Source organism: Syngnathus acus, chromosome 13 (genome assembly GCF_901709675.1).
Source record: "Syngnathus acus chromosome 13, fSynAcu1.2, whole genome shotgun sequence".
NCBI classification, from domain to species: Eukaryota; Metazoa; Chordata; class Actinopteri; order Syngnathiformes; family Syngnathidae; genus Syngnathus; species Syngnathus acus.
The window spans coordinates 13,080,607-13,106,572 of NC_051098.1; the positions used below are offsets into that span (position 1 = coordinate 13,080,607).

The 25,966-nt window shown below is 43.3% G+C and overlaps 1 protein-coding gene across 1 annotated transcript in view; it reads left to right on the top strand.

Annotated features, from left to right (window-relative positions):
• Nucleotides 1-25,966, top strand: part of nectin1b (nectin cell adhesion molecule 1b) — a 110,586-nt gene that overhangs the window by 14,709 nt on the left and 69,911 nt on the right.

Consider the following 25,966-nt stretch of genomic DNA (forward strand, 5'->3'; position numbering starts at 1 on the left):
GTATTTTTATCCTTGGAAAAGGGAGCTGACATGCTTTGTTACGCTCGGCGTCTCCTCCCTGCACACCCGCTCCCCTTCCTACATCAGCTTCCAAATTGTGTAGCTAGAAAAGTCAGATTGGTGTTTTATTCATGTTTATTTTTTTAGCGGTTAATGTTCTTCTACCCCTCATTTGATTGGCATGTCAGCATACATGCAGATGACGTTCTGCCAATTAAAAAAATAATGGTTACGATGGTCAGCCAGATCAGACACCTGAAGAAAGTAATTTCCAGAAAACGTGTAAAAAAAAAAAATCTAAATCTTCCCACAATCGTGCCATTAGATATTACACACTGTGCAAAGTCAACAAATAAATAAATAAATAAATACATTTCCAAAAGTACAATTCTATAAACCACAGTAAGTAGAGGAACCTTAAGATGGAGACTTCCCACGTTGGGGGGGCTATTAAATGTCCAGTCTAGTCATTTTTTACGCTTGTGTTGATATGAACATTAGCCTCATAAAAGTCTCCCCACCACCTCCACCCACTCCCTTGGCCGTTCCAACATCGCAGCTGTCCAACTTCCTTCAGTGCTGCATTAACTCCTGCTGGCTGGAAGCAGATGCCGGCGGGAAAACAAAGAAGGGGGGTTACTGTCGTTACGTAGGTGGTGATGAGAAGGGCGAGGGAGGGTTAATAACGCTACTCAAGAGGGTCAGCGATGCCGTCTCCAGGTGTGCTTGAGCACACTTGGACTTCTTTTGTCGCCCGTCCCGCCTTTCACATGGGGTGACACAAAGAACGTTTTAATACACACCGCAAAAAGAAAGGAGCTCCTGTCCCCACATGAGACACTCTTTGAGGGACAGATAAAAAAAATAAAATAAAATCAAGTCTTCAGGTGCTGTACGAGTCACATCACTTCAAACCAAAAAGGCTGCAGACTCGGCGGCTCTTTTCTGGCAAGTGCACTTTGTAAGACTTGTATTTTTTGTGTGGGTCTGCTCACCAAATGGAACCATTTTTATGCATGGCTGTTTTTATAAAAACAAAATTGTCTCTTTCATACCTCAGCACTTCAAAACGATGGTACCTTTTGTTGGAGAGTTCAGTTATTTTTGTAGCCTTAAAAGCAAAAACATTGCGCAGAAACAAAAGGGCATTACTCTGAGAAGCTGCGTCACGGAACATAACGTCAAAGTTTCGGTTGCTCCATCCCGCATAAACGTGCATGTTTGGGCAACAACGTGAGCTGAGTGGGTCGAAGGAGCGGCTGACTGATAAAATAGTTCAATCCAACACTCTATTTGGATGAACCCCAAAAAACGCCCTCACCGCTCCCATCAATTATGGCGCGCGCGGCTCACGAGGAATTGTCCGCAGGTCAGCGGCAAACGTCGATATCGCTTACTACCGTTGCCTCTCGGCTGCTTATCGACGTTCATTTCGCGGTGGCCTCCTGTAGGTATTAAAGCTTTTATGGCGCGTCTATTAGCAATGAAGCATTTCACAACGGATCGCTGCTGCGTTTAACAAGATCTTCACACATCATTAAAAGTGTTGCGTTTGCTTTTTTCTAAATGTAAAGCTTTAATTTTACTGAAGAATAGCACTTAATCTATAAATTGACCTCACAGCAGCCATGATTATTAACGGGGAAGCACTTCATGTGCAACATGCTAGCTAAACCCGGCCTGTGCTTACTCGTGAACCCATCAACAAAATTATGAAATGGGAAACGCCGAGACAGGGCGTGTCTGAGAAATAAACAAAAGCACTGACACATGCCCAAGGCTTTCTGAATATAATTGAATTGAATATATTATCGTTTGTATTTTTACATTGAAGTACTTTTGACAGTTTGCTGCTTTTTTTTCCCTGATAAAATCTCTTTTTAACCAGTTTCTTTTCGTCTGCACAAGTAGAGAGTGTGGGTACTTTTTCTGCCTCCACTTGAGCACCCGGAAACACATATACTATGAGGGGGGGGGGGGGGGGGGTGAGAAAGTGCGAGTGGAGCAGTTCTCAACACAACAGCTGCGCTGGAATTGTTGTCATTTAGCACCGGGTTCCGTTTTGCTTCAAGATCTCTGTTGACTTAGTCAATTCCCATCAGGCAGGTAGCGAGCCACCTTTGTCCTTAAAACGTCACTATAGGTGCAAAATCAAGTTTGTTTAAATATGAATGTAAATTTAATACAACTTTATTGAATTATTGTGTTTAGCCTGAACTCAACGCGTAATGTTTCACAATAGCTTGTTTAGGCTGTGGTTTAGGTACCACTAGAGGGAGCCCAAGTGCGAATCATATCTTTCATCTCAGTGGAAGAAGACATTTTGTAGTAGTGGTAAATATAACTACAAAAGAGAACATGGAGAAAATATTTTTTGAAAAGTTATTTCTACAGGTACGAGTTAATTTTTCACAACTAGAAATTTCTTCAACTATCGTTTCTACAAAGAGTTAGTAATCGTAAAAATCAAGAGTAGGATCATATTTTTTTTGCAATCCGCGATAGCTCCGTCTCGACCCCTTCTGTGATTTCATCGCGGTATCCATCAGTAGACGTCAGACAGAGGCCTTCCCCGTCCTCCTGACAAAGAGTGCGAGCGTTGTACGACATCATCTATCATCCCGCCGCCTTTGTTCAGCATCCTGTCTGATGCGGGCGCTCGCAGCCAGCGTCGGCTTGGCATTCAGCATGACAGGCGGCCGCAGATGCAAAATGACAGTGACAAAAAAGGGGAGGGGGGGGGAGGCTGACAGCGCTGTTTTCTATAGAGGCCGGGGGGCTCGGCGGGACTTACGGGGCCCGCCGTCAGATTATGTCGGCGTTCCTGACACCCCCGACTGTCACCGGTTTGATGCCCAAGACGCGCTTTGAAACGTACATGGAAACCCTGGCCGTGTTCTCTATGATTGAAAGTGCTTCAAAAGCTTCAATTTGTTGGGAACAAGCTGCCGCCTCGCACTTCTTAGCGCCGTATATCGAGGGGAGAATATAAAGGAGGGCACCTTTTTTTTTTAATATATAAATATATAATGAAACCCATTTTCCACCCGGTGGCACAATACAGCCGAGTGGCTGGTTTGGATCAGATTAGGGATGTAATAGTTACTATGTATTTGTCATTACAGTTAGCTTTAATTTCTTTTTAACTTTTGTTGTTTCAATTTTCTTCATTTTAATCACATTTTATAGCAGGTTTATTAGTTTTAATTATTTTTTTTGTTAAATTTTGATTGGTTTTAGCATTAAGTGTTTTCAGAAAAATATCTGGAGCCGATACGTGTAGTTCAATGTGTATTTCGATAACTGCGCTAATATTAGCACGCGTACAATCCGATTTCCATTTACAGTTCCGTTTTCCATCAGCATCCTTCCTTTCAATCGAAGCATATCTAATTCTGTGTGTGACGCAGATACAGTGGCGTTCTTGTGGATTCTCCTCACGATTGCCTCCACTCAAGTGTCTGCATTGGAGTTTCGCTTGGATCCATTTCCCCTCTTGTCTTTTGTTGAAAATGCGACACAGTATGCAAATGTAGTGTTAGAAAACTGCAGGTTAGCGTTGGCTCATTTGCAAACTTGTCATTCTGGCTGGCTCCCTTCTGTCAGTTTGTCAAGGCTTTGTTTGGGATTCGCGTGAAGGTTGTTAGCTTGTTAGCTTACAGGATCACTCCTAGTTCCATATAACACATTTCTCAACATTCATTTCCTCATTATTTTCTCTCTCTCTGGTGACATCTGGTCAGGGGAAACTGACTCATTATCGACAGGGTGCTCAACTTTCTCCTTTAGGGTGAAAGTTTGCGGTGTTTTTTTTTTTCCACACAGCCGCGTGTCTTATTATTTTTAGCAAGCACCTGGAGAGATGTGTCACCTGATGCTTGGCTTGTAAAAGCATCCTTCTGCTTTTTATCTGCCCATTTCATTGCGCCGCACAGCTGAAATTGCATCCACACATGTACGGCGCATTACATGATAGTCACACTACTATATAATGCGGCGAGTTCTGTAAGGGAAGTTAGCCAAGCGAGCAGAACTGGAATGGCCGTCCTGGGAGGGATGAATCCTACTAAGGCCAAGCAATAATGCGGCTTGCATGCTGTTAATAATGCTATTACTATTACTTATGCCTGAAGTCGATTTGGATTTATGTCAGACTACTATAATAATATATATTGTAGTCGTGTATAATGTGACGTAAGCATGATATGAACTGATTATTTTCATGGAGGATTTTAAAGGTCAGTGGATTAGATAAATGTTCCACTTTTGATTTAGTCCTGTTTTGTTTTTATCAGGCAGTCCATTTTAATAAGTGTTAAAACAATTGCACATTTATTTAGTGTTAAAACAATTGCAACTGCTGCGCTAAAAAGACAAATGAACTTCAGTTTCACACAATTTACATCAATTCACGCTTGTCATACGACTGAAAAAAAGAAAAACGATTGTTGACGTAAACGGCATAACGGAATAAATTGTCACATGTAAACAGTTGACCAGGAAAGTTTGATTTCAACTGGAATGACAAAAACTTTCTGTAAAGTCGGCTAGGAACGGGCAATCCATAGATTAGCGTTAGTTATTAGCGCTAACATGAAGCTAGCTTAAGCGATGTGGTTATTTTAAATCCCAGTAGTTTAATTCTCTTTGTATTATGTTTAGTTTGATGGTATAAACTTCATTTGTTAGTGGCAAAAACAGCTTGAATACTTTTTTTTTAACAATTGTTCACTATCCCCCGATCTGCTGCTTTCTCTAAAAAGAGCCGAGTTACTGCCGCCATACAGCGCCATCTGAAAAATCTTAATTGAAAAGTTAATTCGGTTGTTTCTCGAAACACCAATGTACGTATTCATCCGCAATTTCTGTGCTGGGAATAAACAAATATAAAATGTGAATCATTAGTCGTTGAAAAGTCAGGTGGCGCGGGTTTAATAGGAGCTCGCGGAAGCTAGCAAGGGCTTTGTTTGTGCAGCCGAACTCTCTGGGGGTTAGCGGCAGCGTGTTGGTAAAGGGCACAAAAACTGTTCTGGGACCACAGAGGCCGTTTAAGATTACATGTCGGCGGCGCATAGGTGAAAATAATTGGCTGTGTCACTGGCCCGTTCTCCGCCAAACCTTCATGTAATCAAGCCCCCCTGTCACACCTTGCTGAGTGGGTGTAAAAAGAGGTAGCGGCACCAGTTTGGTGCAATTAGAGGAGGGAGGCAAAGCTTCGAAGAGGTTGTGAAAGAGAGGAGCAGCAGTGTGACACTAAAGTGCAGCGGCGGACTTTGGGGAAATTATGAGGGGGCATGTTGGGGGCGGGGCTGTTCGAATGTGGGGTTGTGAACTGCGACAAATATTGACTGTTGCGGCGATTATGGTCAAAAGATGACAAAATGTTCATTTTTTTGCTCCTCATCATGAGCTCAGTAAAAGGTAATAAAAAGGGAAAGTATTGTATATAGTTTTCAGGACAAGGAAATGTTTATTATTGTCAATAATTAGTGTTTATTTAAGTAAAGGAGTTGAATTTTAACTTCAGTCTTAGCACATTTGTCACCTCTGGAATCAGAAGGTTAACTGAACCTTTTATTTCCGAGATGAGCTCAAGAACGTAGCTAATCAGTAGTTGGTGATGAATGCTTGGAAGTATGCAAAAGAACAGAGCGAGGGGGGGGGCACGTTGGATCCGGTTTGTGGAAATGCGACACTCCGGAATTAAGTCTATTCCAGAAGTGGCAGCTTGCCAGAGGGTGTAAAAATGAGTGCGAATAGACTTTGTGCTGTTAATGTGCTGCTGCTACAAAAGGCGGCATGTGCCGCAGCCCTCATGGGAACTTTTCTTCGAGGTTGGTGTCATGTTTGTGGGTGGGAGGGGGCAGTGTGTGAGTAAGGGGTTGGAATTAAATTCAATGAATCCAATTAAGAATCCAATTTCGTTTTAATTTTGAAGTGTATGAACTGTTGGGAAATAACCAACACTGTAAACTGTGTTGAGCAGTTTTCTGTTTTTCCCCCCATTTCTTTGACAATAAATCAGACGGTTTTTAATGGAGTTGGCCTGTGTCATGCAAAAAAAAAAGAAATTGGTTTCTCCCTGAACTAGGGTGTGGCAACGCAAAGACACACTGGAGAAGCCAAAACATGAGGCGTCTTGGAATCAGAGCGGTCTGTTGTGCTCCGTGTCGACTTTGCATTGCGGTTGTTTGCAAGTCTCCGTTGTTGTGTTGTTGCGGTTAGCGTTGGCACACCGCCGGACAGCCAACGCAACTCCGCTGCCTCAGCAGTTGCCATCAGGCCGGCAGTCAATTCGAGCGACAGAAAGGCAGTATGTGATTGAAAAAGTTGGCTAAAAACTCGCACGAGAGGTTTCTTCAGAGGCATGATTGCGCAATTTGTTTTAATATTTATTTAAATTCTCTACAGGAACAATGAGCCACGTTTTCAGCTGAGTTTTTGTAATGAATCGATTATTGAATCGTTTTTTGCAAATGTCTTCTGCCAAATATTGGAATCAGCACTGCTGCACTCGTCTTCTTCTTTTTTTACCCTTCGCCCTCAAGAATGCTACGTCGCTAAATTTTCACTGGCGGTTTTGAATAAATAATGGCGGGCGTGCATTTATCAGATGACGCTTCCATCTGCGACAGGCGGACAAGTCTGAGCTCGCCGCGGCCGACCCGCCAAACCGACTCTGCTGTCTCCTCGGATGAAACGATTACTCATAATAACGATGACTGCTGCTGTTGTTCTTTGGGTGTCATTTTTCCACACCTTGACATTTGTTCCTTGTCAGCTCACAAGAAAAACGACCCCACCACCACACACACCCGCTGCTCCCCAACCATTTGGTGAACAAACCTGCTGCCATTTTGCTTATTTTAAATGCGAAGCACAGATTCTTGTCAAGATTCTTTTATTTTTTATTTTTTTAAACATAAATTAAACTTATGTTCTCTCACAAATTAAAACACTAAGAAATAGCGGCGTTGTTTCTCGCTACTTTGCGCACGCATGTTGGCTCGCACGCTGCGGTTCCGATAGAAGCAACAATCAAGCGGGTCAGAACCCACACACGGTTGCCGCGGCGCGTGCGGCTCTCTCATTTGTGTCGTGTCGCGGTCAAAGCCAAACGTGTGCAAATTATACGCCGGTGGGGCCAAAAAGCCAAAGCTGCGGCGTGGGCGAAGACGGCCGCACCCGCGCCAACGCCCCCACGCGAGTCTGGCTCAGCTGGGGGCCGCTAAACTGGTTCGCAGACGAGAGATTGCCGCATGCGTTGGAGTGTTTGTTGAGCGCGCGCGTCCATTAGGGATTTGTTTGCACTCGGGAGCGTATCGAGAGTCTCATTCAAGCCCTGGCAAGTGATTAGCCAAGATGAGTTTGCACAAAGAATTGTGCATTTACGGCGGCTGTGACTTTGTTTTAATCTGCATCTACTTTATAGCAGCGTTCTCCAGGGACTCTGAATTTTTTATTTTTTTTTAAAGCTGAAAATAGGTTTTTCATATAAAGAAATGTCATGGCATTCAGGGGCAGATATGAATGTGAAATTGACATAACAGAGGAGTCCTGTAAGGTAGAACCTGGACCTCCCAAAAGCTTGAGAAGCACAGCTCCGAATGTTTGTGCGACCTAAATAAAAGATGGAAGCCTTTGAGGCTGACAAACGACAATTCAGCAACACACCTGCTTTTCTATCCCCGGCTCGGCTCCTCCTCCTCCTCCTCTACTCGGCTCCCCTCGTATCCCAGATGCGGCGAGCAGATGTGCCGCGGAGAGGAAGCGCTGCTGTGTAATGTGTGTGTAAAACAAATGAGAGGGGGCGCACATGTATTGTAATCCACACACGCACACACATATACACGCAACGCACATTTGATATAGTCATCCTGCCATATAATGGTGTTTGAGAAAGTACAAGCAACACAGGAGCATGTCCATTCTTTTTTTTTTTTTTTTAACTCCCCCGAGCCGTAAAACAATAAGTCACAGGCACGCTGGCTTCAGATGAGGTCAATAAAGAGAGCCCGCACAACACACACAACCCCGGAGACGATATCATAAAGTAGTTGCTCTCAAACTGGAATCCTCAGATGTCCACGAGCCGGAACTTGTGAGCAGGTTCACTTGGCTTTCTTAGTTGGTACCTGGCCCGGACGACCTCGGCATTGTTATGTTTTGTCCGGAAAAGAACCTCAGTTGACATGAAAGCAGAGTAAACAGCCGGGAGTAAAGATAACATTGCACTGGGGAGGGCGCCGGGGTTTATACAAGACTCGGATGGAAGGAGGAAGGTCATTGTATTATCTGGGTGTACCTAATGCTGTGACCAGTGTTGTTGAGGCTTTATACTATATTTTGATATTTCACATTTGCACACAGATACATCGCAATGTAACGCGACGCATCTTCTTGTGCCGTCCTTTTAATTAGCTTAATGAATGCAGTCAGCTGTTTGGCCAGCGCGCGCCATAAATAAGGAATATATTTTCTTCCTATTCTCGTCTTCCTCCAGGAAATTTTCTGCTGCTTTGCTTCCATAATGCACTTCCACTGACGCTCCGATGAAAATTTCATGCACGGCACGCTCGCTTCAACACGTCCCCGACCCCCGCTCTCGCTTTGCCAGATGTTTCATCCTGCCTCTTTGCTGATCCGTCATGGCGGCCGTCTGCTTTTCGCTCTACGTCGGCAGGGGGCGACACGCTGAGAATTAAAAAAAATAATTCCAATTGGCCGACCTTTGAAATCTCTTTTGGAAAAAATGTCAGCGCTTCTCTGAAATGCACTCGGCTCCACTCTGTATTTTTTTTTTACTTTATTTTTTTAATTAAAACAGATTAAAGGTGGCATCGACTTAATTACTCACTTTATTTCTGAGTACCTGCTGTGTCAAGGGCCTTTGCTTTCTTGCTTGCTTTTCACATATCCGGCAAATTAAATCAAATTATTAGCTTTAGTTCTTTTTTAAAAATGTATCAAAACAAAGGTCTTGAATTTGTGTAAAAATTTTGATTCATATATATATATTTCTTGTCTTTGCTAATTTAGCGTTCCGATTAAAGTGCACTCTCACAGTAGTCATTACTGTAATAGACATATGAATGTTAGATGCACGTTCCGCTTAAAACTAACAAACAGCCCTCTTTTTTTTTTAACTCTGATTAAAAAAAAAAAATAAAAATAGTTGCCTCCATTCATATCACAGATGGGAAATGTCTTGGCCTGTTTGAACATTCGGTACATGTCATGAATTCCCCGTCTTTGTCACGACTGTTATTTTTTCTGTCGACTCTGATAACAGACTTACCTAAGGAGCCTGTATTGAAGTGTTTTGCTCACCAAAACAGCAGCACTCATTCATTTTCATTACATATAGTGGAATTCACTGTCCAGATGGAATATATTTGTACCTTCTCTGAATATCTGCCGTTTTTAAAAGTGGATACATGTGAAGTGCAGGTGAAGTGTTGAATTTAATTATTTCTCTCAACAACGCAGGAGTATTTGCCAGCAAAGTGAACACAGAAAAGTAAACACAAAAATAAAAAGGAAAGCGAACCGGAGGATTGTTGTCTAATAAAATCCGTCTCCGAGGAGCCAAAGCGTTCTTCTTTGCCGCTCTAGCTACCCACTTGATTGTCATGTTTTGTTGTGTCTCAGCCCAAATAAAGAAAAGTGAAGTCCGCTGAACTCTGAAGTAGGGCTCTGGTGGCTAGCCTTTTAGCTAATTGTTTACAAAATTGCCCTCTCGTCTAATTGCTTTTTGTCTATTGTGTTTTAGCTGAGTGTTTAGATGGTCTGGAACGTAAACTTTGGGAGGGATTAGCATACGCTACCGCTAAACTCTACAGGTTAGCTGCTTAGCGCAACTATTACTGAACTGTACTGTAGCGTGACGACGTAGTATATAGCTAACCATTTTGCGTCCAGTAAACATATTGCAGCCAGGCCTCGGCAGCCACTCTTGCTGAAGAACCACCATTTTATTTACTGAATGCTTTCAGACTAGATGGAATTTGAGCAGAGCCAGCCTGCATGTTTTTTCATATTCATTGAAAGAGAGTAGAACCTTTTTTTTCCCCATCCTCTCCGCTTAGATCTCAGCGGCCGCTCTAGTGAATCATAGTTTGGATTAATGAGGTGTTGCGTGCTCACGCCAAGGACGTCTCTTTCTTTCTTTTTCGTGCTTCTTTTTTTTTTTTTTTTTTTTTTTGCATCTTCACAGAACTACCATGACAGTTAGTCTGATAGCTAGTGAGATAGTTTGAACATGAGGTTAGTTGGGTAGAAAGCTCATTGATCCTCTGAGTGAATTAGTTAGAATACATCAATATTTTATTGATCCTTTAGGGTGGAACGTTCACTAATTGACTGTTTAGCTAGTTAAATTTCTGTAGGTAGCTACAGTAAATAAATGTATGATGATAAAGAAGTAAGCTCACATGTGAATGATCTTAAACTAAATGGACGAAGTAATAAGTGAGGGGCTTTCATTTTTTTTAACTCCGCAAAGAGCTCGACGGCGATACGTCTTATTAATTATTTTCAAATGCCAGCGTGGCTAAAATAGAAATGTCAACTTGGCGCGTGTCAAATCATGGTAATGTGGGGTGAAAGCCAAAAGCCATCGCCTCTTTATTCTTAATAATTCATGCCGGTGTCGACATGAACGCTCTTCAGATTGTTTGCATCAAACAGCTGATTAAAAGTGCTACAAATATTCTCTTGAAGTTTTGGCGAGTTCACTGGTTTTGATCTCATGATGATAACACTCATCTCGACTATGTTTATTTCAGCCAAGCGTTTCTTTTTTTTTTTCATTATCAAGTTTTTGTGTTTGAGGCTTTTGTGCGACCCTGTGCGACTTTGTTCTTTTATTGCTTTCGCTTACGGGATTTTTTCTTTTCTTTCTCCAAATGGAAAAACTCAAGTTCTCCGTCGTCAAGGTCCTTTCATCTTATGATTTCGTTGTTGTTGTTTTCCAGCCTGGCTTTGACTTGTCTGCAGCGTCAGAATAGTTTTGTCTCCACTTTTCGGATCCTGCTGTATCTCATGAGAGATGCCTTGTTGATATTTAAACAAGGACACCAAGGTGGGGCGCTACATTAACAAACTCGCGTATGTCACATCCGACCATGTAGAAGTCCCTTTGTATATATTACAATCTGTAATAATCAAATGATGTTGTCAGTGATTAATTACATCATCCAATACAAAACAAAAGTGAAATGACCTCGGAGAAAACGCCACCATCTGCCACTGATTCCGAGAGGTCTTATTTAGAAATGAAGCTGATTACAAAATAACCACAGGCTTGCATCCGGTCGGTCACTTGCAAGCCGCCAATGTGTCAGTTGTCTCCGCCAAGCTTTTATTTCAACACGCTGCCTGCTCATTATAATCAGAGCCAGCACAACATTGGAATGTAAATGAGGCTGAGCTTTGATGGGAACGTCTAAATTTTTACCTGTGGCACGTGTTGACTCGGAGGCTACGATGATTTTGACTTTTTATTGATATTGATTTTAGTTAGTTCATTAGTTGTCGTTTGTTAGTCACCTCATGCATTCCGAATTTTGCTCGAGTGAATGTGGACGCGCTACAAACACCGCTGGCGGGGTTTATTCCCCAGCTAAATCAATTATGAAAGCAGTTATTTAGAAAAGCAGCTGATTGCAAAATAACTATGTGAGGTTTGCGACCCGACAATTGCAACAAAAAATGTGCCAGTTGTCATTGCTGGGCTGCTTTTTCAATGTTAGCTTGCTTAGAATCAGCGCCGGCAGAAGAGTAGAAAGTACTGTAAATTCTTTCAAATGTTTCAGTTCAAGGGCAAAAAATGTGTTTTTCAATTCATGATTGTGAAAAAATATTTTGCAAAAAGTGTCTTTGAAGAAAAGACTAAATTTCACTTGCTTCAACTTTGGACCTGTGCATTCCTCCCGGCTGTCTCTTTCATTTGCTGGACGATTTTTTATTTTTATTTTTCAAACTTTCTAGAAAGTTTTTCAATGGCTCAGCCAGGCATGAACATTTATCATGAATTCCGTTCCAGGAAGAGAGTTTGCAACTGATTATTCTATCTCCAAATGAGAAAAAAAAAACAATACAAAAAACCAAACCACTGCAGGATGCTGTGAGATTCCCTAAGTGGTGGCATTGAGTCTTTCAAGCTCCAGGTGCAGATGGCGTACGCAAGCGACAAGAATGCTAATTCAAAGACGTTATCGTCGTCCCTTTGCTTTGTTCACTTGTGTAGCAGCTTTCCCTGGCTGTTTGATGGCTTCGGCTCCTGCCATCACAGGTTTGGAAGTTTTCCGAGAGGTAAATCAGGATGCTGTGTTGTTGTTGGTTTTTTTTCTTCTTCTATGAGCCTGTCTCAACAATGCCTGCGTGGATCTTTCAGGTGCGCATCCGAGTGTGTCGCCGATACGAAGGTCGGCAACGTGTCCGCTTCCACTGGCTTGCTTGCCAACTGTGGAGCAACCATTGTTGTCAAGACGGAGACGGCCGTGTCGGCTCGACCCGTTAGGACTTGCGAACCCTCCGGGCTTGTGAAATTATGCGAAAACGCGATGTAAAAAGTGAAAGTATAGAAGCTGTAGAAACAAACACCAATCACATGGATGAGAAAATACGACGTAATATGCATGCCAGGCCAGTAGTTGGTGCTGTTGCTTTGTACGAAACACAGTTTTTTGGGAAAAAAGATTTAATTTGATCATCACTTAATTGTCGATTAATTGTTGCCGCTTTAAATAACTAAATTTGAGTTTTAATCTGTTTTGAGACGAAGGCATTTTATGGCGTGAAGGTTTTATGTAACACTTCCACTGTGCATTAGCTTGTGAATACAAGTAAAACACCCCAACATCTATCTTCAAAGAGTAGAACAGCAATTCCCCTTCAGGGACGCAGCAAGCAACATTTAAATAACTGAATTAACATATTGTTTTCCATACTTCAGGTCCCTCTGCTATTATAAAACAAATTGCTTTGTTTGCAGCGGATTAACATTTGTTTTAATGCTGCAAAGTCACTCGGAGTTTGAATTTTTTTGGGGTGGATAGCTAAGGTGACTCTTTTCTTTTTGGAGGAAAGCGCTTAGCACGCCATGGCCGCTTTCCGCCTGGCCGCCCTCGCGTTGTGGCAGGGTGGGCGCGGCCGCAGTCACGTGATCTCAGCCCCTAACTAGGTCAGCCTCGTTTTAGTGCAGCCAAGCGAGTGAGCGAGAGGAGTTCGTAGCTAGATAAATATTTAACAGCTATTCACGTGTGTGCGTGCACACGCCTGTGTGTGCATTTTGGTTTTTTTCTGAAGGGCAATGAAGAGGACGTGTGTGTATATGAAATAAAGCGCACAGGCAAAATAATGGTGAACTAAATGGCGCCATTTGGGGAGTTGGAATACAATATCTTTGGGAGCTAGCGTCTTTTGATTGTTGCGCGGACAAAAGATATGCAATTAAATGCAAACGAGTTGGTTAGTCGGAATTTCATCGGCACTGATGAGATGATTCATAAATAAAAACTGAGTGCAATTGGTTTTCTACATGTGGTGTTTGAAAAATATTTTTACCGTTGGACATGATGGGAAATGCTCAAGTGGGTAGCACGTCCGTCTCGCACTCCTCAGGTTCAGGGTTTGATTCTCGTTTCATCTTTATTTTTAGTTTGTTTTCTTTCAACAGGGCAACAAATTGTACAACTGGGTCAGCCCGAGGGTTGATTTCCAACTCATAAACTGTGCCGGTGATTTGTGGCCTTTAAATATGGAGCACCCGTATAGCATTAGCTAGATTCACATTATCTATGCTACCTGTTGTTGGTACAAATATACACACTGGAAGACATCACAAATCATTTCCATTTACATGGAGACACTGTTTACTTAGTTATCGTCATCTTGACACACAAAACTGGTCAAGCGTTGTTGACGTAAATGGGTGAATTCAATAGCTTTCATTTCTAGCACTCACTGTTTTAGCTAGCGCGGCTAACTTAGCTACTGCTGATAGAAATCAGTACTACAGATGTATCTAAATCGATCATATTACTTAACACTAATCAATTTTATAGATGGTTGTGTATTCTAAGCATTCTTCATAAACCTTATGAACACTACTACTACTACACTACGTTTAGCTGATTTATGCTGAAATTAGCATTGATGGTCAGTACCTAATAACAAGGCAAAAAGAAGGTAAATCTGTCTTTCAAAAGCCTCATGGTGTATTTGGCCCACAACAACTCTTGGCCTTCATCCAGCCTCCTCCGCTATTATGTCCACATTGATTATGTATGAGGGATATGCAGTCGGAGTGTATAGCATGTGAGCGTACATGGTGGCACGCAAAGTAAAAGCAGCTTTAAGTGCTCCATATGACGTCGCTAATTCTCCTCTTATGTCAAACAGCAGCATAGCATGTGCGTGCTTGAAGGCCATTTCTCTTTTGACATTCTGTTATGAAATTGCCTTAAGTGGACGGCAATTGAATGGCCACCAAGCCAAACCCGCGTTACGCACCTTCTCTTCTTTCAGCCGACGGCGGCGGAAAAGCTGGCCTTCAAGGTCGAGAGCCGCTCGACGAAACACGATAAAAGGCGTCTGAGTCGCGCTAGCTTGAGATGTTAACTATTGAAATGATATCGCTAGGAAACTGTTAGCATTGTTAGCAGGGGATAGGGCCTGACACCCCCCCCCCCCCCCGATGTGACAAGTGAAAAATCACAAAAATCGGTTTATTGTTGTAACAGCAGGCATGAATGTGAATTAATCTCATTGTTCATTTTCACCCAATGATCTCCAGTTGAGCCTAAATTGACTCTAAAATGTATCACGACCCTTGATAAGCCTGATGGAAAATACCATTGTAAAAGCAATGGGGGGTCACTTCAGTGGCATTACGATCCTATTAAATGATGCTAATAACCAGGTCGAGAGGGTTTCATGTGGTCTCACTAGTTTTTGATACACCCCTAATGAATTTGTTGTTGTGACAGTTTGACTTTATGACTATTTTGGAAAACACCCTTCCTTCATCCTTGTAACATTTTATCCTGAGCAAATGTTATCTTTCTTCTCGTAAAGGTTACGTTTTTCTCTTGGGGAAAAAAAAAGTCAACCTTATTCTCACATCACACTCGTATTATTTGCAGCTCTTGGCCCGGGCGTCCTGCCTCCCCCAGTTTACGCCCCGCGCGTTGTTTGACAGGATTGACAAGCTCCCTGGCCGAGTTGATTAAAAGCTTTAAGGTCAAAGAAAGTGGGACGGCTATTGAACAACACCTGTCTGTACGCGCCGAGGAGGTCCCCCCCTCACTTGCTCGCCCGAGATCGATGCGGGACGTTTTCTATTTTTTGGCAGCACAAACAACCCCTGCATGGGTTTCCTGCGTATCAAAGTGCACGTAGCAACATGACGCCAAACGCTCAGCCTTTAAGTCTTGCTAAAAGGACTTCCAGAATCCGATGACATTTCAAAAGTGCTATCAAATATCCTTAGTTTTATCTTAATTTTATTTATTTTTTTAAAATGATTTTTAGTCTTTTAAATGCTTTTTTTCCCCCCATCCCCAGAATGTGCAGAGTCAGATCTTCTTTCATCCTCTTCTACATACTGGTAAAAATAACGTTTCAGTCTTCGGTTGCCCGCCGAGGGATTATAGATCATGAAAGAGATGCTCGAGTTCATTTGAAACCTCTTCGATTAAGTTCCACCAGCGAGCGAGGGTCCGACACGGACCGGTCGTGCTGTCCGGGAGTCATAATCCACAAGCGGACATTTCAATTTACTTGGGATGATGGGGAATTAAGATAAGCGCTCCATTGGAGAGCCACGTCCTCGCTTTCCGTTAAGATTTTTTTGGGGACGACCTGATAGAAGGAAATTTAAGGTAATGGGTCAGTCTAAATAAAAAAAAAAGCAGAAAAGTAAATATTAATACATTAGTAATAGCAAAATTAATAATGAATGAATTAATTATTAAGTATTTGATTGTTATGACCAAATGCAAATATATTGATTTAAATAGTCACAAATAATTATATATATATATATTTTTTTGCAAACGCCCAAGCTAGTCCAAGGATGTTCGATTTGGAGATAAACATCTTGTCCTACATGAAGAGGCCACGGATTCACAAACCTTCCCTCTGTGACACAACAAAGCAAACCTTCTCGTCTGTTTTGAGAATTCTAATTAGGCTGTTTTGTCTCAACTAGGAGGGGGAAAAAAAGCAGAACTTTAGCATCGTTGGTTCTCCTGGGGTGAGTGACAGTGATTCCAACACGTCCTAATTGAGTTGCTGGATCTCGCCCGCTTCACTCGGCCGCCTCGTGATCAATAGCACGACGCTATCAGGATGTGTCAGCGATGCTTTTGCCTTTGTTTCATCAAAGCGCTTGGCGAGTCGCAGCACATTCAAGTCCGTTTGCCGTCTCGTGGCGGCTGGCGAGGACCTTTGACTAGCGAACGTCTTGCCGGGTAATTTGGGCTCCCTTTTTATTGCCGCTGATAGCGCACAAATGGGGGCGCCCGTCAAACGCTTAGCATTTGGCCGCGCTCGGAATGCATGACGTGCACAATTACCTCCGCTCAGTGCACTGTTACCTGCGAGCTGTTCAATTGTCACTTTTCTGTGCCTTGCGTGTCTTCAATCGGGGAGGAAATAAAGGGTTTGCTTTTGTCTGTGTGGGGGGGGGACATTATGGAATACTGCAATCTTTACTTGGATTAAGGTTCCAGAGTTACTCTGTGCAAAACATGGGTTAAATTGACCCAATTTTGACCCAATGGCTACGTTAGCATTAAGCTAGCGGGCTGAAAGACTGGATCTTGTTAGTAAATTCATAAAAATGATTATAAATATGTGAAAAATGAAGACAGCTATAAGGCCTTCAGAGGAGTTTGTATGCTAATCTTATTCCTCAATTTAAAATGGCTGACTTTGACCCGCAACATGACAGGAGGGTTAACCCCCTCCCACCTTCTCCGATGTACGAGCTGCCCTGTTTGCAATTATGGTTCCTTTCTCTGGCGCTATGTGAATCCCACTCCTTGATTCTTTTTGACAGCGGGGGGTTGGGGGGAGGCATGAGTTAATTTCCTGCCCTTCCCCGTGCCCACAGCCCACCCACCACGGCGCTACGCAAACCCTCGACACCCCGGATTCGCACAACGATTCAGACGCCCTCAGATTGAGCTCAGCCTGCCATCCTTTTCTCTGCGTCTTGTTTTTCTGGCGGCGCGCATCGCTTGGAATCCGGCGCACGACTCGTCGGCCCAGGTTGCAGCGTGTCGCGACTCATTGTCAGACATCTAACAAGCGGCGGGTATGCGAGTAACTCGAAGCCGCCGCGCCACTCGCCTTTCAAGCTGCACTCGCTCTCCCTCTTGCTGTGGCTTTGTGGTTCCCCCGCCTTCCCCTTGAAAGCTCAATTTCTAAAGTTTTTGGGTCCAGGGATGATATTTTTCCAAGAGCCCCCCTCTCACTCCTAACGTCTCATTATGTTTGAAAAAACACACCTCTGTAGTAATTGACTTTTTGCTCTTAAAAACAGCAACAATTCACATATCAAATTTGTCACCATTTATCGCAATCATATCAGAGCTTTCAATTGGCTAGAATCAGAGTTAGATAACTGGGGCCCTAGTTTGAGAATCACAGCTCTTAAGAACTGGACAGTTTTATTAGTGAACTGCATTGTGACAAAGAGGCGTTATTTATTCCAGCTGGGTTTTGATTAACTACTTGTGAGAAAAGTACATTGGGGAAGGGTGACAGTGGCGAGTAAGACTCGCAGCTGGAGAGCACATGCGGCGCGAATGTGGCGATGTGACGCGGCCAGCATTCCAATGCTCATATGTATGTGGAACATGGAGCCGCGCTGGCCTCGTCGAGCTGGGCTGCGGTCGTGGTTTAGGAAACGCTTCAGGCCCGGCCTCGGAGAGCTGGCGACAACCGCCGAGATTACGATCAAAAACACACATGAAAACAGCAAAGGTTGGCGGCTGAGCCGCTATGCTGAAAAAGCTTGGTGTGTTTCGTGCTAGCCGCCACCCACCGCCATGTGCTAGCGCTGCGCTAGTGGTTTTTGTTAGCATTTTGTTAGCACTGCGGTCAACGAGACGAGATTAGTGAGAGATTAAGTGCGTTTGGTGACTGGACAGGTCTGAAATCTTCTACCTATAATGCCTCCAAAGAAGTGATTTGTAACATTCCTCGTATCAATCTGTAAAAAAAATAGTACATAGCATCTCGTGAATTGATCTGGACTACAGCCACAGATGAAGGATCGTCGATTATATAGCACGTTCATCCTCATCGTGTGAAAAACCGATTTCAATAAAGAGAAAAACAGGTTCCGCGCTAAAACACGTCTTAAGTGGATCAGCTAAGGCTAAACACGGGACGCTAATCCGTACCTAAACGACGTGACCCGCGGGGGGGCTATATTCATAATCGCGTCGATTTGCCTTTAATTCCTCCCGACACGTGCGCAGACGCGACGACGCGTGCAGGTCACGACGTCGCCGATCCAGGCGCGATGAGCTAATTGATAGCAGACGGTGGATCCAGCTGGAGGAAGAGGAGGAGCTTTTAGGAGCTGAGGAAGAGAGTGCCCTGCATAGGTCCCTACCGCACATTAGGCATGCGCTTTGATGGCTGCCCTTGTTTGTTTCATCTCGCACGTCTTTAAAAATGCATGATACGCACGATTCTTTCGCCGACAGTCGAAGCGCTCCTCTTATCAAATATTGATTGGAGGCTAGTATGCTTTTCTCACTTTAATAAAGCCGGTGGGCGTACAGCGGGGGTCTTCGGCATGTGTACATATATATCCTTAGACATACTCGCATCTTGGAAATATCCAGCTGGCCTTTTTTGAAGAAAAACAGAATAGAAAGAAAAAAAAAACCTGGTTGGTTGAGTATTTGTAAAGGTCACCTCGCAGTGGGTGTATGGACTCACTGTGCTTGTGTATGCGAAGACCTCGGCATACTTTCTTTAGCCAATAACATTAAACTTTATTTGGTTACAATTCATTTTATGGTGCCTGATTAGGGTCAAATAGAAGGATTACATTGTTGAATATTTAATTATTTATGTTTAGGCCCTCCTAAATATTATATTATTTAGTACCTTGTATTTTATTTGAATGAAATACATTTTATTTCATATTCAGGCTGTGGCTAATGTAGCAGAAATGCTACTACCGGGTATTATTAGTGTAGGCAAGATTTTAATCGTATAATTTTTTTATGGATGATTAAATGTCCAAATGCTACACTTATTTTAGTTTTTATTCTTATTTAAACGGCTCCATTAGACAGCATTACCTAACCCAACCCAGTCCCAACGCACCCTCCCCCCTCAACCACTAATGCGTCAGTTTCATGTCCAGAACGGAACAAATTAGAGAGCCTACTTGTTCACCAGGTGGACAGACCCCCATGCACAGGATCTGTTCTTGTTTGCAGACGGTTGGTCCCTGAGTATCGGGTATCAGTGGGTGATGTCATCCAACCATTTGGTCATTGCGTCATCACTGTTTATTTTGTGTCGTCGCACCGAAACCGGTTGTGCCCTTGTTTAGTTAAGCTGCAGGGGAGAAGCGAGACGGGGGCGTGGATGGAGGTGGGGAGTACTTCCATGGATTGGGGGGCGTTGTTTACACTTATTTAGCCACAAAAAAAAAAGTGTGTGTGTGTGTGTGTGTGTGTGTGTGTGTGTGTGTCTTTGCTGTGGTTAAAAATGAGCAAAATCCCAGATTACACTACATGCTGTGTAGTCTGTAAACAAGAAAGCTTTAATTACAACTCAAGAGTGTAATTTGTGTCAAGATGCTGTCTGGTCTGAATGCTGAAAAGCTAAAATGAAGGAAAATACGGTTGATCCTGAATTTATGTATCATTTCTCATTAAAATAGCTCAAGTGCTAAAATGTGTATGCTAACAAATAGCAAAATGCTAACCTGAGATTTTTGGGGGAAAATATTACCATGAAAATGTGGCGATTTTGGTCATTTTTTAAAAAACTTTCCATAGATGTAGCATGGATAAGAATGGTGTCAAATGTGGCCCTAATTCTCTTCCATTGGAATGAGAATGGCGCATGTATTTACATTGCAAAAAGCCAAATTGACAAAATGGAGTTGCCGTGTTTTGCAGCGTTGCGTCGCTTCGGCGAATCAGCTTTCCGCTGAACTGTCTTGCAAACCTACTGATGAATTCCCTTGACATTTGGAATGCCTTAAAGATGCTCTAGGCATTTTTATTTGTGTGTTTTCAGTCAAATGCCGTTGCCATGGTAACCATTTACTACTACAGTCAAGTGTTGCCCAGGCCGGACGATGTTCTATTGCAAAAAAAAAAAAAAAATGCAACTGGCAACAAAAATGCGACAAATTACTGCCACGGCTTCCTTTTGTTTGAGGTATATTCTGGACATCAGTATCGAGCCTTATTTTAAGGTATTGGGTACTCACAGAAGATACCAGCCACCGATACTTAAGACCAGGGAAAAAATTCTAGTAAGTCCTCCTCCGCAGTAGTTGGCGCTATACTGCTGCAGTTTGACTCATCTTCAGCAAAATGCACAAATGTTTTTGTAATTGTGTTAAATGAAATGTTATGCTCGCTGTATCGGTGCTCAGTATCGTTGAGTGCTCAAAAGGTGAACAGTCGTCCTGGTTTCGGTTTGAAAAGAAGTCGTATCGAACATCCCTACTTAGAATCGATGGGATCGTAGCCGTCACTGAAAACAAACAACCGTTTGCCGCAGATAGAAGTCAGTCCGGGACGTTGGCCCAAGGCCGTAAATACTGTCGATAATCATTAACGTTTACAGCGCTGCAGCAGATGCTACATTGTTCTCGGTGGGTTGCGCGTTGGAAATGAGAAGCAGGTGGCTGGACCATTTCAAACAGGTCCAGTCTGTCATTTGGGTTGAAAGCGCTCGTTGCTGACATGCTAATGTTGCCACATAACGAATTAGCTTCATGTGACGCTGAAGTTGTTTTGGACAATATGAAATACAGAAATGCTTTTAAATGAACCGAACATTTGATGATGAACATTTTGAAGTGAGAATGGTTTGGAATGGTCCAAAAAACATGTGAAATGCGAGTTGTGTTCTGAACCATCTCATCAGTTACTTTGCTACCTTGTCATCGTATTTGTTTGTCGGCACCGCTTATTATTTCTACAGACTTTCTTTTGTTTACACAAAGCTTTTGTCATATGAACTGACAATCTAATTTCCCTAGTAGACAAAAAGTCTCTTATTTACTTTCTGCCAGAACGAAGGAATGTTTTGTCATTAATTAGTCATCGTTTAAATGCACTGCCCTCAAAGCGCATTTTACCGAAAAGTCTAATTTATTCATCAAAACCTCATCGGGCTGTGAATTAACTTTTTCCACAAAATGTCGCGTTTCAAAGAAAAAAGAAAATGCTGCTGTCCCTCGACAAGTGCCACAGTTACGAAGAAATACTGACAAAGCAGCGGCAGCGCGCTAATTGGCACGAGCGATAAACAAAAGGGGCGGGAGGATTCTGAATAAATCTGTGGGAAAGCAAATTGCCACTTGGAAAAAAAAAACTGTCTGATCTGTGACATTGAATGTCAAATGGGGATTTGGTGTTTTGTCCTCATGAGAAAAATGCACCTCACTTGAACCACAGAATATTTCTCTTATTTCTGCTAATCGTTTCATGACAGGATATAAAAATAAATCTACTGATAACATGACGAATTTTCCATAGTGTGCTGTCGAATGAAGTTGTTTTTTTTTAATTCACAACAACTAAAGAAATAAACTGTAATTGGAAAACATTCTCATGAACAAAGACATGAAATTTGATGAATTTGTTGGGCATTATGAAAGGTCTCAAGGACTCGTGCCCGACAATGAACAAGAAAGCAGCCATTTTGTTTCTAAGCAGCCATTTCACGCTTTGCCAAACCTCAAATAGGGTATTCGCCTAGGTATCCATTTTTTCCCCCCAATTTGATTGATGTGATCATTTTGAGATTTTTCCATAAAAGCTGATTCTTCAAAGATTTCTCCTGCCACCCTCAATAGCTGCATGTGTGGCCAGGGGCCAATGAGGACAGCCCGGGCCTACGGTCGTCGTGGAACGGCGACCGCATTAAACGCTCATTATCCCGAGTGGGTCGCATCGTGTTTGATCCTTCCGTGTCCCACTAACCAAAACGTTTACGCTAAAGTTCACCAGCTGCGCCCATCTGGAGGTGTTGTCATCACTACTTTAAATGCAGCGTAAAGTTCACGTCACCCTTGAAAAGACGGCGACGTCTCGCTAGCGTTCCGAGCACGCCATTTGTCCGCCAAATATCCCTGGCTTGGCTTTAAATAGACGACATTAATGAGCGTCTCCTCTGAAATATGCAACGGGTCCTACTTCGTCTTGGCCTCGCTCAACGTCGCGGCCCGTGATTATGCCTGGACTCTGGCGCAAATGAGTTTTTTCTGGGATGAGCGTGCCAGCAAACGAGCCAATAATTGTCTTATGAAAAGCTGGCTGGCACCCGCCAGCTGGATGGTGCGTAACTGCCAGGGAGCGCTTGTTTCATGACAAAAAAAAAAGGGCTTTAGGGGGAAGGGTGTCTCGTTTTTAATGCAAAGTGTGAGGTTGATGTTGGCAAGATGGTGTGTCCAAGTAGTCCTGAGTAGCATTAGCACTGAGTAAGTGTTAGCTTCTTGCTAGCTTGATAGCACCTTCAGCTCAACTTAGTAACTTGTTTAGGTTTTTTTTGTGCTTGGTATGGTTGGATTTAAGATGATTTTTGCTTATTATTTCCAATTCATCCCCATAAAATGATTAAATTAACTTTTTAATTTTTTGAATAAAAATGTAACCCAGGCTAACCTTAGCTCCTCCATTACTGTTGTCCTTTTGTGCTCTCTTAGGGTGTGACAGAGCACAAAAACACAATGGAGAAGTAATTTTGCGTAACAGTTCCGAATGTTAACGTGGCTTCAAACATTGCTTGTACAGTTCAAACAGACTTTACGACGGCGACAGTTTGGTTTGTGGTCACACTTGAAGGTACCACCGCAGTTATTGTTCCGCTGACACAAGACCGAGGAACAGAACAACGTGATTGGCCCACACGTTCTCTCCCAGCAGCCGAGATGAAAAAGCAAACATCCCACAGCCACATGAGAGAAACGAGTCGAGCCCGTTCCCCCATGTTTATCGTAATTGTGACGGCTCTTATCAGAAAGTGGCAAGGCGGTTTTTAGAGACGGCTGTTTTTTTTTTTTTTTGCCAGACAACACAAAGCCCACGCTTGCTGGACCCGACCGGTTTCTGAATGCTTGGTCGCAAGGCCGAGGGAGCGTCACTATCAGTGGGGGGCCAGACGACTGCGGCTGCTTTAATGACGCCCCATTTTCGATCCAAGCGGGCTCACCTGGAAATGTTTCGTACTTTCTCTTTGTCCTCTCGACGTCCTCTGCCGTCCCGGCTTTAAATCGACCACATGATAATAAATCTCCCTCAATCGCCGCCCTTCTCTCAGGACTCATCCCAAAGTCTACCTTTTCCATGTAACGCTGTAATTACAGCTCCACCGTGTCAGGCGAGGACTCTTCCAGTTTTCAAGTCCCCGTGGGCGCCCCCTGGCCCTTTGACAGCGGGGATCTGGGCTCTGTGGCTGCGTAATTACGCGTAGCCCTCTGGTTTCCATTTGCGCGAGGGCCTGTTTATTTGCTTCAGTCTGTTGAAAAGAAAAGAGGAGGAAGAGCGGCAAAGATGATGGGAGGGACTGCAGTATTTCACACCAGAAAATCTCCTGCCAGTATTTTGTGGGTCTGGCAGGCTTTGTGTTTTTTAAAGAACATGACCGACCCAATATTTCTGGAAAATAGCAATGGCACAGGAGTGGCAGCTGGGGTCTTTCTCACAGAACTCAGCGAGGCGAGTGAGCGTCTGGGCTATTCTTTAACTTAATACTGCCGGAAAGTTTGACTTCCGTGTTTGTTTCGTAGCATCAAGAACACTGCTGTAATGGTTTCTTTTCAAATCAGCCTATTAGAGCTGCCATTCTATTTTTCACACAGAGATGAGTGAAGCAAGTGTTGGGTGCTAAATTTCACACCCTTTGTTCTATTGTTTTTCACATAATGTTAAATATGTACCTGACAATTAATTCTATTCAACACCCTCAGGGTGAGAGAAGATAACGATCAAAGTTAACAACCTGGTTTAGGCTTTCCTTCGATTTGTCCTGATGGTGTTTCACCTTTAATCTCTTTCCCCCATCCTTTAATTGAATAGCTAATATATCAGGCTTTAGCTCTGGCGTTAGCACACGTCTGTAAATATTACAAAACGTTAGCGTAGAATGTTTTCATAGCAGTTGCCGTCAACGGCTTCGATCGGTTCTGTTTTTAAACGTTGAGGAAGGAGCTCCAGATCCGACTTAAGCGGCGCTAAATTGCGTTTGCCGTCTCCTGAAATATCTCACGGCTGCTAGCGTTAGGCCGGCTAATGTTAGCAGTGATAAAGCAGAGCAGAGGTGCGCAAGGACACAGGTGTTCCTCAAGGTACATATGACAAGGTTGCTAGTCCTCGCTGTCAAAGCGGGTTAGTGAATCAATCTGTCATCTGGTGGGTGGTGCGAAGTCAAATCTCCGCAGACGCACGATGCGGGGGACGAGGGGGAAATGAAAGATGATGTTGCGCTTGCTAAACTCTAAAGGTTGCACTTAGAGTCTCTTCGGCCGGGGTGGCGGCGCTTGAGCGAAAGCCATAACAATGCATGGAATTGGTCTTTTTTCACAACGTTCCGCCTCAGAACGCAAGTGGTGAGTGTGTCGGAGATGGAATGCGCTGCCGTTTATTTGCTGCGGCTTAGACGGACGGCTTTGACAGCAAGCTTGCCGTGACACATCAGAGCCCCACCCGTCAATCAGATGTGATCATCTCTCGCTATCTCTCTATCTCCTCTAGCCATTAGTTTCCAATTAGGGTTTCAAGTCTAGTTCAGAATATCAGGCATGGGTTAGGGTTTTAAATTAGAGTTTCAACCTTTGGTTGAAGCTTCGGTTAATGTTCAGATTTGTGTTTAAGGGTTCCAAACAAGTCAAATTATGATTTTGGGATTGGGTTGAGGTTTGGTAGAGGGCTTCAAGTCTGGGTAAATGTTTAAAATGTGATCCTGGGTTAGGGTTTCAAGGATGTATTGAGTTTTCCAGCCCATCTTAGGGTTCAAGGTGCATTTACCAGACTGTCTTAAGGCATCAAATTAGCATTTCAAAACTGGGTTACAGTTTGAAATTAGGGTTTCAAAACAGGTTAGGGTTTGAAGTGACTGTTTCAGGCCTGGGTTCGGGTTTCTGTTTTGGGTCCATGTGTTTGCTAAGTACCACAGCAAATTTTGTCTCAGCTTTTACGGCATGATTCAGCAGTGGCTTTATGAGTCGTTAACTCAAGACTTTCCCCTCGCAGCTAGTCCTGCTGGCTCGCGCCTTGTGGCTGATTACAGCCGGCTTGTAAATCCGAGGCCTCTCAGGAGGAGACGCCGGGGGGGGAGGAAATGGGACATCATCATACTTCACCTGCAAGTGAACATTAATCAAGGCCGACTGATAATAAAGATGCAGCAAAGACAAAGCTGGATGAGGCAAACCGCTGGACGTGACGGCACGCTGTTGTGCGCTTGTCAGGCCGGCGTTTGGCTTCGTGACATCCCGTAAACCGACGAAAGATAACGTTAATTCACTTAATTGTTCTTATGGGGCCGTTAGAGTACCGCGTTTCCTTAGATAGTGACCATTCGTTTCCCATTTGTACGGACATTAAGTGTAAATAATCTCAAATTAGCTTGTAGCGAGCCTTTTTGCTAGGCTATTAAAAGGGCTACAAGTCTGGGACTTATTTTGTGTGGGTTAAATAAACGTAAATTTTTTTCTCATTATTTTATAACTAAAGCCCTTGAA